Raw genomic sequence first — 10,632 nt, 5'->3', positions numbered from 1 at the left:
ACTACTTTAAGCATGCCTACACATATATCACACTTGATATGCATTTACATGTCTTCATGATCTCTAAGCATGTTTACAACAATGCAAAAATGATATTAGCATCCACATTACAAGTACATGCTATACACATATGCCATGCTTCTATTTTAATTGCAAAATTAAATAAGTATGGGACACTCAAACAAAATTTTATTACTTGCTCTATGTGTTTATCATTTTTCAAACAACCGTCAGGCGGTAAGGCAACGCCTCATAATGACAATGACCGCTACGCGGCATTGCAGTCAAGTTTCTCCTTAGAGAAAACAGCTAGGGACTAGTTAACACAGCCCACGGCAGCCATTGATCCGGCAGTTAACCCCGACGCTTGGGTATCTAAGATTGGGCTCGCTACCCAACACCCTCTGCTCCGCGCAGCTCCCCTCATCAAACAATTTTCCGACCATCCGGAGGTCTATAGCCAGGAGTGGGGGACTCCTCGCAGGGCCTGGCAGGGACCCACCCGAAAGGGCAAAAGCGTTCGCTCCAACCAATTCTAGATGGACGACGCACTCGCACTAATTATGCTTGATATACGGCACAAAGCTACGCTTTGGTATCAACCCGCAAGAACACCCTCCTTGACTGGGGACTTCGGGGACTTGTACATACAGCCAAGCATAATTAGCAACGGTCACGCTCATGCCTCAGGGCATCACCTCGAGCTACCCGTTAATGCCTCAGCGGCACCGCCGGGCTTTCGCGCTCGTGCCTCAGCGGCACCGCCACGATTTCGCGCTCATGCCTTCCCGGCACCCCCGAGCTTCCGCTCATGCCTTCGCGGCACCCCCGAGCTTCCGCTCATGCCTTCCCGGCACCCCCGAGCTTCCGCTCATGCCTTCGCGGCACCCTTGAGCTTCCGCTCATGCCTTCCCGGCAACCCCCGAGCTTCCGCTCATGCCTTCCCGGCACCCCCGAGCTTCCGCTCATGCCTTCGCGGCACCCTTGAGCTTCCGCTCATGCCTTCCCGGCAACCCCCGAGCTTCCGCTCATGCCTTCCCGGCAACCCCCGAGCTTCCGCTCATGCCTTCCCGGCACCCCCGAGCTCCCGCTCATGCCTTCCCGGCACCCCCGAGCTCCCGCTCATGCCTTCCCGGCACCCTGAGCTTCCTCTCATGCCTTCCCGGCACCCCGAGCTTCCGCTCATGCCTTCCCGGCAACCCTTGAGCTTCCCGCTCATGCCTTCCCGGCACCCCGAGCTTCCGCTCATGCCTTCCCGGCAACCCTTGAGCTTCCGCTCACGAGCTTCCCGCTCATGCCTTCTCGGCACCCTGAGCTTCCGCTCATGCCTTCCCGGCAATCCTCGAGCTTTACGCTCATGTCTACTCGACACACCACACGTTAATGGAACATTGAATTTTTCTACCATTTGTCGTTTACCGACCGCGACAAATCAAATTCTTTTCGTGTTCCATTAATACGACCGAAAACCAAACAGACACAAACCGTACGCGCGGTCATCGTTCATGAGTTACAAACGCTTACCTTCGCAGCGCTCATACAACTTACATTTATCATATGCAATCCATATGCTCACACGACCATACGTGCTCTCGAGTTTGTACGTCATAAATCGGTCGTACTCGGCGCCATTCGCGTGTATACATCAACATGTATCACGCACCCCATACGTTCACATATGCCAACGCATATCAGCGCAACTCACATTTGTTGCCCAATGCACGAGCATTCTACATATGCCGGTTTTTTGTCTTTGTTTTGCAGGTTCACGAGTCCCTTCTTGCTTACGGAGTTTGGGGACTTGTAGGGGCTCCGTGCCGCCCGGTTACTTATGCTTGATGACATCGTGGTTATAACTCCCCAACCAAGAAGCTCCTCTTACTTGGGGACTTCGGGGACTTGTACATACCTCCAACAATATGGAGTATTTACTACATCACCAAGCATAAGTAACACCCTCTTTGAGACACCCACAAGCCATGGTTAGGCCCAACCGAGACATGCATCTTGTAGCCCTATGTTCAAGCTACGCTACGGTATCCGGAAGTCGCAAATCCGTCGCCGGGAAGCCACCTTCCCGGCCTTGCCAACATGCCCTCACAAATGGGCTTTCTAGACTAGAATAGTAGTTTTGCATCCCACATCTAAGAAAATGTAAAGGAGATGGCTTCCTTCACCTATAAAAGGAATGCCTCCTCCCACATAAGCACCATTCAATCCAATCTCATTACACACTTTGTAATGCACTTGGGCCGCAAGGCTCAACACACTAGTACAACATTCAAGTGGACGTAGTTTCCCGCTAAGGCGGGAAACGAACCACTATACATCTTGTGTCGTTCTCTCTCTCTCTCTCTCTCTCTTACTTATCGTTAATTAGATCCCCACGGATCCAAACGTTAACACTCTCACGATCGGATACCTCAATCCTTTACAACCTATTAAAACCTCGTTCGATCGGCTCCAGATAAGTAACTATATCTTATCTTTTACGCTCTTTCAATTTGAGCTACCGCCATGCCAATACCATGCTTTTACTACTTCTAAGCATGCTTATAGAATATCACACTTGATATATCTTTACATGCTTCCATAACTTTTAAGCACGCCAACAACATTTCGTAGATTTGGCAACACTTTCTACATCTCACGTACTAGATATGCCATGCTTCACATACCGATCTCAATGATCCATTACCATATCTACAAAAATGCAAAAATGATATTAGCATCCACATTACAAGTACATGCTATTCACATATGCCATGCTTATATTTTTATTGCAAAATTAAATAAGTATGGGAAACTCAAACAAAATTTTATTACTTGCTCTATGTGTTTATCATTTTTCAACCAACCGCCAAGCGGTAAGGCTACGCCTCATAATGACAATGACCGCTACGCGGCATTGCAGTCAAGTTTCTCATTTGAGAAAACAGTAAGGGACTAGTTAACACAGCCTACGGCAGCCATTGATCCGGCAGTTAACCCCGACGCTTGGGTACCAAAGATTGGGCTCGCTACCCAACACCCTCTGCTCCGCGCAGCTCCCCTCATCAAACAAATTTCCGACCATCCGGAGGTCTATAGCCAGGAGTGGGGGACTCCTCGCAGGGCCTAGCAGGGGCCCACCCGAAAGGGCAAAAGCGTTCGCTCCAACCAATTCTAGATGGACGACGCACTCGCACTAATTATGCTTGATATACGGCACAAAGCTACGCTTTGGTATCAACCTGCAAGACCACCCTCCTTGACTGGGGACTTCGGGGACTTGCACATACAGCCCAGCATAATTAGCAACGGCCACGCTCATGCCCCAGGGCATCACCATCGAGCTACCCGTTAATGCCTCATGGCAACGACAGGCTTCCACGCACGTGCCCCAGCGGCCCCGCCAGGCTTCCGCGTCCTCTCATGTGCCTCAGCGGCCCCGCCCGGTTTTTGCGCTCATGCTTTCCCGGCAACCCTGAGCTTCCGCTCATGCCTTCCCGGCACCCCCGAGCTTCCGCTCACGCCTTCGCGGCACCCTTGAGCTTCCGCTCACGAGCTTACCGCTCACGCCTTCGCGGCACCCCCGAGCTTCCGCTCACGAGCTTACCGCTCACGCCTTCGCGGCACCCTTGAGCTTCCGCTCACGAGCTTACCGCTCACGCCTTCCCGGCACCCCCGAGCTTCCGCTCACGAGCTTACCGCTCACGCCTTCGCGGCACCCTTGAGCTTCCGCTCACGAGCTTACCGCTCACGCCTTCGCGGCACCCTTGAGCTTCCGCTCACGAGCTTCCCGCTCATGCCTTCCCGGCAACCCTTGAGCTTCTGCTCATGCCTTCCCAGCACCCCCGAGCTTCCGCTCATGCCTTCCCGGCACCCACGAGCTTCCCGCTCACGCCTTCGCGGCACCCTTGAGCTTCCGCTCACGAGCTTACCGCTCACGCCTTCGCGGCACCCTTGAGCTTCCGCTCACGAGCTTCCCGCTCATGCCTTAGCGGCACCCCCGAGCTTCCGCTCACGAGCTTCCCGCTCATGCCTTCCCGGCAACCCTGAGCTTCCGCTCATGCCTTCCCGGCACCCCCGAGCTTCCGCTCACGAGCTTACCGCTCACGCCTTCGCGGCACCCTTGAGCTTCCGCTCACGCCTTCGCAGCACCCTTGAGCTTCCGCTCACGAGCTTCCGCTCACGGGCTTCCCGCTCATGCCTTCCCGGCAACCCTTGAGCTTTTGCTCATGCCTTCCCGGCACCCCCGAGCTTCCGCTCATGCCTTCCCGGCACCCACGAGCTTCCCGCTCATGCCTTAGCGGCACCCCCGAGCTTCCCGCTCATGCCTTCCCGGCAACCCTGAGCTTCCGCTCATGCCTTCCCGGCACCCCCGAGCTTCCGCTCATGCCTTCCCGGCACCCACGAGCTTCCCGCTCATGCCTTAGCGGCACCCCCGAGCTTCCGCTCACCAGCTTCCCGCTCATGCCTTCCCAGCAACCCTGAGCTTCCGCTCATGCCTTCCCGGCACCCCCGAGCTTCCGCTCATGCCTTCCCGGCACCCCCGAGCTTCCGCTCATGCCTCCCCGGCACCCACGAGCTTCCCGCTCATGCCTTAGCGGCACCCCCGAGCTTCCGCTCACGAGCTTCCTGCTCATGCCTTCCCGGCAACCCTGAGCTTCCGCTCATGCCTTCCCGGCATCCCCGAGCTTCCCGCTCATGCCTTCCTGGCAATCCCGAGTGTTTCGCTCATGCCTGCCCGGCAAATCCTCGAGCTTTACGCTCATGTCTACTCGACAAACCACACGTTAATGGAACATTGAATTTTTTCTACCATTTGTCGTTTACCGACCGCGACAAATCAAATTCTTTTCGCGTTCCATTAATACGAGTGAAAACCAAACAGACACAACCGTACGTGCGGTCATCGTTCATGAGTTACAAATGCATACCTCTGCGGCCCTCATGCAACTTACATCTCACGAGCGTAACCCCGTCAAACTCGACCTCGTTCGTCTCCTTGCGCGCGTCATACATTTATCATATGCAATCCATATGCTCACATGACCATGTAATCACGACCTCATACATTCGTATATGCCAACGTATATCATTGCAACTCACATTTGTTGCCCAATGCAACGAGCATTCTACATATGCCTGTTTTTTTTCTTTGTTGTGCAGGTTAACGAGTCCCTTCTTGCTTACGGAGTTCGGGGACTTGTAGGGGCTCCGTACCGCCAGGTTACTTATGCTTGGTGACATCGTGTGTATAACTCCCCAACCAAGAAGCTCCTCTTACTTGGGGACTTCGGGGACTTGTACATACCTCCAATAATATGGAGTATTTACTACATCACCAAGCATAAGTAACACCTACTTTGGGACATCCACAAGACATGGCAAGGCCCAACCGAGACATGCATCGTGTAGCCCTATGTTCAGGCTACGCGGCGGTATCCGGAAGTCGCAAATCCGCCACCGGGAAGCCACCTTTCCGCCCTTGCCAAGATGCCCCCATAACATAGCTTTCTACATGTTAAATAGACTAGAATAGTAACTTTGCTTGTCCCACATCGAAGAACAAGTAAATGAGAAGCATTCCTTCATCTATAAAAGGAATGCCTCCTCCCACAACTCAACACATTCATTACATCTCTTGTAATCTTGTTAGGCCGCAAGGCTCGACACACTAGTATAGCTTTCAAGTGGACGTAGTCTCCCGCTCATGCGGAGGCGAACCACTATACATCTTGTGTCAATCCCTCTTTCTCTCTCTCTTTCTTTATTTATAGCTAACTAGAGTCTCCGTCGGATTCTAACGTTAACAGTAGGAAAGTCCAACTTATAATGCATATCATTAGGTATCAGTATGCATATCATTTGGTATCAGTATGATGTAAGCTTAAATGTAAGTTCGATTTGACCAAAATCCAAGTGGTGGAGAATTAGGCCTTCGTTGGGTATTAAATTGACTATCAATCAACTTTACAATCACTTCTATGCAACTATAAAATTTGCATACCCATGCAGAACCAAGATCAAGTATGTTCCTAGCAAATACCACTCTAATCAAATTCTCTACCCGCTTGCATTCATCTTCAATAGCATCATTAAGATCCACCACATTCTCAAACATATTTGATCACCAAAACCAAAAACAACCTCAGCACCAACAAAAGAAATTGCAGAGCTCAAACCCCAAATCCGTAACATATGAAGAATTACAATGATTTTGAAGAAAGTTTTTGAAAAAGTGAAGCATTTACTTCTTAAAATGAAGATCCCTTTGCTGTCAGTGACCTCCAAGGAGATAGTATGTTGCTTGATAGATAATAATGGAAGGCACCACTCTCCTCCTCATTGCTGTCACAAAACTGATGATGCATGAATTTCATTGGTGTCACGAAACTGCATATATTCCATTGCTTGATACATAATAATGGAAAGCTCCACTCTCCTCCTAATTTTTAAATTGGACTGTGAGGTCCCTAGCTTGAATACAATTTCTGGTTCAAAAGGATTAATGCAAAAGAACATCATGCAACAATTTAACAATGACACAACCATACAGTAAATACCAATTCAACTTCCAAAACTGCAAATTTAATACACAAATAAGCATGCATTCGGCACCAAAGCAATTTGCTAAGTAGATCTTTAAAATGCACATGCACATAGTATAGTATTATTGTTACCTCTTTGCTAGTATTAGAACCTTCAGGTATGCAAACGGACTGCACTGGCCAAACTTGAATAACTGAAGAACACAAAAACACACTTGTTACAGTAGCTGAATAAGCAGAAAGGGGACATGAAAACAAACATAGACATTGAGGGGAACCTCCACCATCAAATCACAACCCACTTTCTGCTGCTCTCAAAGAAACAGAAATCAAAAGGAAGAAAATAAGACAATAGCTTTTCCAACTGATACATATACTTCTTTATAGCTAACCAATGAATTATTCTCACATCAAACTCTATCATACATCAAATAAAGCTGTAGTTAAATAAATCTATATCTTATTAAAAAGATACTGCCTTGAGCTTGAACTTTAAAAATATAGTGGTTATTCTTGTTTATAAGGTATAAAACTGTAAAAGAACTACCTTTATGTTCTTGTTTTGGTTGATCATTTTCAGAACCCAGTAACGATTTTGATGAATAGGAACGTAACTTTTGATATAAATGCAAATGGGTCACTAAATTAACAGAGATGCTACAACTGGAAAGAAGTAATTGCAATCTTTTACAGTATAGACCGACAGGAAGAAATAATTGCAATCTTTTACAGCAAAGCGTATCTATGCTTTGCTTCGATCACCCAGCCCTTGGGAAACCAACTGACAAAGAATAAATGAAACAAATTAGAAGCCATGGTAGAGTACCTGGGATGATCAATTTACTCGATTTCTGTTCAAATCGAACATCACCCACCCGTGCTGACTTGAAGAACAGTGAAATCCTTCCCGTTTCCCTCTTCTTTTTCTTCTTCTTCTCCTTCTCAGAGGAAAGCAATCGCACAGCCCAAACGATAAATCAACAACATATGAATTTTTACACTGATTTTGAAGAAATCAAGTCAATACCTTTGATAATGAAGAAGATCGTGATGTCCAAAAATATTGTGCTTTGTCTGTCGATGAACCTCAATTACTCAATGATTTAAAGAGCGCAAGGGCTCAGCAATATCACCACCCCACCTGCCTACAATCAAAATCAGATGAGGGACTGAGGGAGATTGAGAGTTGTGAGATGAAATTTCAAATAATCAAATCTATTAACTGGAGATCGATGGGTCGGAGACCAACATCCCAACAATGAAGTATAGAGAGAAGGTTTACTTACAGTGGGTCGAAGCAAAGCCGTGGGTCGGCGGTTCAGCGGTTCGAGATTACGAATAGGAGCTAGCTTAGAGAGGCTGAGGGAGTGAGATGACTGACTGAGAGGTTAGAGCTAGCTTAGAGATAAGGCCGAACCGTCGAACTTTGCGGTGGGTCGGCGGCGACTGAAACTGAGGGACAGAGGGAGTGAGTCGAAGAGAGGCTGAGGGTCAGGGACAGTCAAAATCTCGAATAGAGGCTGAGGGAATGAGGGATTAGGGTTAGCGACTAGATTTAGGTGGGTTTGCCACGCCCAGTGGCGACGGCAGTTGGTTTTTGATTGAAAGTGATTGCGGTGGCTGTTGGGGAGGTTGCGGGGTTTGGGGAAGGAAATGAGAGAGATGGAGAGGAAGACGGGGCCGGGTTTTGCTGAAGCCTGAAGGTTTGGGCGCTTAAGAGGGAAAAGACTCAACTTGTTGGAGGGAAATCTAAAATTTCTGCTAGGGTTTTTTCCCATCTTTTCAAACAACATATAAGTGTTGTCTGAATGCTCACCATTTATCTAAATTTGAGATAGGAAATCACCACCTTTTACAACTACACAAATATGTTATCTGAATGCTCACCATTTTTCCAAATTAAACCAGTACGGTTTTAGTGTATATTCAGACGACAGAAAAGAAAATTATGTCGTCTGAAAAACTCAGACGACATAAAACAAACTTATGTCGTCTGATGCGTGTCGTCTGAAGGACTTTTTGGCATAGTGTTAGACCAACTGCATAACTAGTTAATATGGGTTATAGATGATGCATGTCCAAAATTAGAATCTTCTCGACACACTAGCTTTGTTGAAATTGGCTGACATACTTTGCCCACTCGGCCCGGACCTGATCAATGTCTTTTTGTGTGTAGAAGTGATTTGCTTTCCTTTCCCACTGCAAGTATAAAAAAAAATACAAGTTAATGTGAATGGATATGTTTAACAGCATTAATCAGAATTGGAAGGAGTTGATATATATATATATATATATATATATATATACACCTACCTACCTTAGCACTCCACTGTTGATTTTTGTCCTCCGCTATGTCTTTCATGTAATGCATAATCCACAGTCCACAAGTTTTATCGCCCAATTGCTCTGGAATGCCCTGAAACATCATAAAATTATTGAATACTTGGCTGATGCTATGGAATAAAAAGAACATTTGTTGAAGTAAAATCAACTAGCATATAGTTAGCTGGTTTGCAACTCGTACCGCACAATTTTTCCATTGAACTATTTTTCTGCCTTTCCTATTTTTCTGTGCATTGTATATTCTGACGGAACTGAAACAACATGACGAGAACAACAATCAGCCAGAAACTGAACAACTTACAAAGTAACATTTAGATAGAAATAATTCCAGCAAAATGCAAGTATAACAACCAATTTAACATTGAACCAAACTGAATGTAGAAGCCACTTACTCGTCCACAATAGTTTTCCATTCACCGGTGATGAGTCGCCTCTTTAATGGATCCATGAAGTGCACCACTTCTTCACCGGGGTTCACAACCGTCAACATCCAATGACAACTGACATTAAAATGTTCAACTCAATACCCAAATTAATAAAGATAACATGCATTTATACTATAGATATTAGGAGGTAATGATCATCATCATCATATATGTCTCTATTTCTCTTCTTCACAATTTTACGCTTTACTCCTTCCTATATTTATAAACAATAATATGCATCATTATTAGATAAAAATCACTACTACAAAAACATGATTTAAGGACATTGAAACCATGTCCTTAAATACATACAAGGACTCTTAAAAAAAGAGTCCTCCATCCGGGAGTCATCATAAGTCCGAAACAAGGACATTGGAAATGTGTCCTCTTTTCTATATGAGGACACAGTTTCTGTGTCCTTAAAGCTCTAAACATGGTGTCCTTGAATCCATAAGAGGACACCTAAATTGCATCCTCAAAATAAGTGAAACACAGATACGCAAGTCCATCTGATTTAAGGAGAAAGATCCAAAATGTATTAGAACTACTGCTCTGATCAATTTGATTCAAAGATGGTACACTTTCCCAGAGAGAAGGATTAATACTTGATATATTACTTCAAAATACCAAAATAAAGAAATCTGCAAGCTAATTGTTCTACTTCATCTTGGATCTATGCATCAACTAGCTCTGCCCACACTGCTCGAACTACATCAATCACTTCTTTATTGTAAGTATCTTTTTCCTTGAACTGAAATAATGATCAATATATTAACATTACAGAACTAATTACACTAAATAGAGCAGCTACCTAGTGAGCATGCACAACTAGTCAAAAGCATCACTATACATATGTATAAATATTCTAGCAGTACGTACCATATACAAGTTTCAATTGCAACATACAAAGCAAAAACAAAACTAGTTAGCTAGATATATATAACATAAACAAACCTGGAAAAATAATCATGAAACAGTACATGGATCAACCAGTTAGCAGCGAACAACCAATGATCCCTGCACAAAAACAAAATAAATAAACCAATGAAAATTACTCACAACTTCAACAATACAACAATTTCTCATATATTGTTGGTTCAAGCACAATGCTTATTAAGTTCAACAACGCAAACACATAACATCACCTAAACACCTAAGAGCCTATTGTTAGCAAGTCAATATTTAAAGAGAATCATGACTCAGCACCCACAAAAATGTCTAACGCTCTACATCTGCTCAAATTAGAAAGGGAAGGAAGTCAAATGTCTAACAATCCAGGTACATATACTAGGTGTAATAAGAATTTTGATTTCTGACTTAGGACAGGG

The 10,632-nt window shown here is 45.8% G+C and overlaps 1 long non-coding RNA gene across 3 annotated transcripts; it reads right to left on the bottom strand.

Moving 5' to 3' along the window:
- Positions 1 to 6,240: 6,240 nt before the first annotated feature.
- LOC112189711 lies at positions 6,241 to 7,690 on the bottom strand. Of its 3 annotated transcripts, none has more exons than XR_002932053.2 (4): positions 7,564 to 7,690; positions 7,363 to 7,474; positions 6,669 to 6,730; positions 6,241 to 6,336 (listed from the first exon to the last, which is right to left on the bottom strand). It is a non-coding gene; the product is annotated as an uncharacterized LOC112189711 (long non-coding RNA). The 3 variants fall into 3 exon arrangements; XR_002932054.1 differs by having other exon boundaries at positions 7,363 to 7,536; positions 7,623 to 7,690; XR_002932052.2 differs by having other exon boundaries at positions 7,363 to 7,626.
- Between the last annotated feature and the right edge of the window lie 2,942 nt (positions 7,691 to 10,632).

Source organism: Rosa chinensis, chromosome 2, assembly GCF_002994745.2.
Source record: "Rosa chinensis cultivar Old Blush chromosome 2, RchiOBHm-V2, whole genome shotgun sequence".
Taxonomy (NCBI): domain Eukaryota; kingdom Viridiplantae; phylum Streptophyta; class Magnoliopsida; order Rosales; family Rosaceae; genus Rosa; species Rosa chinensis.
This window is presented reverse-complemented; position numbering and strand designations above follow the sequence as displayed.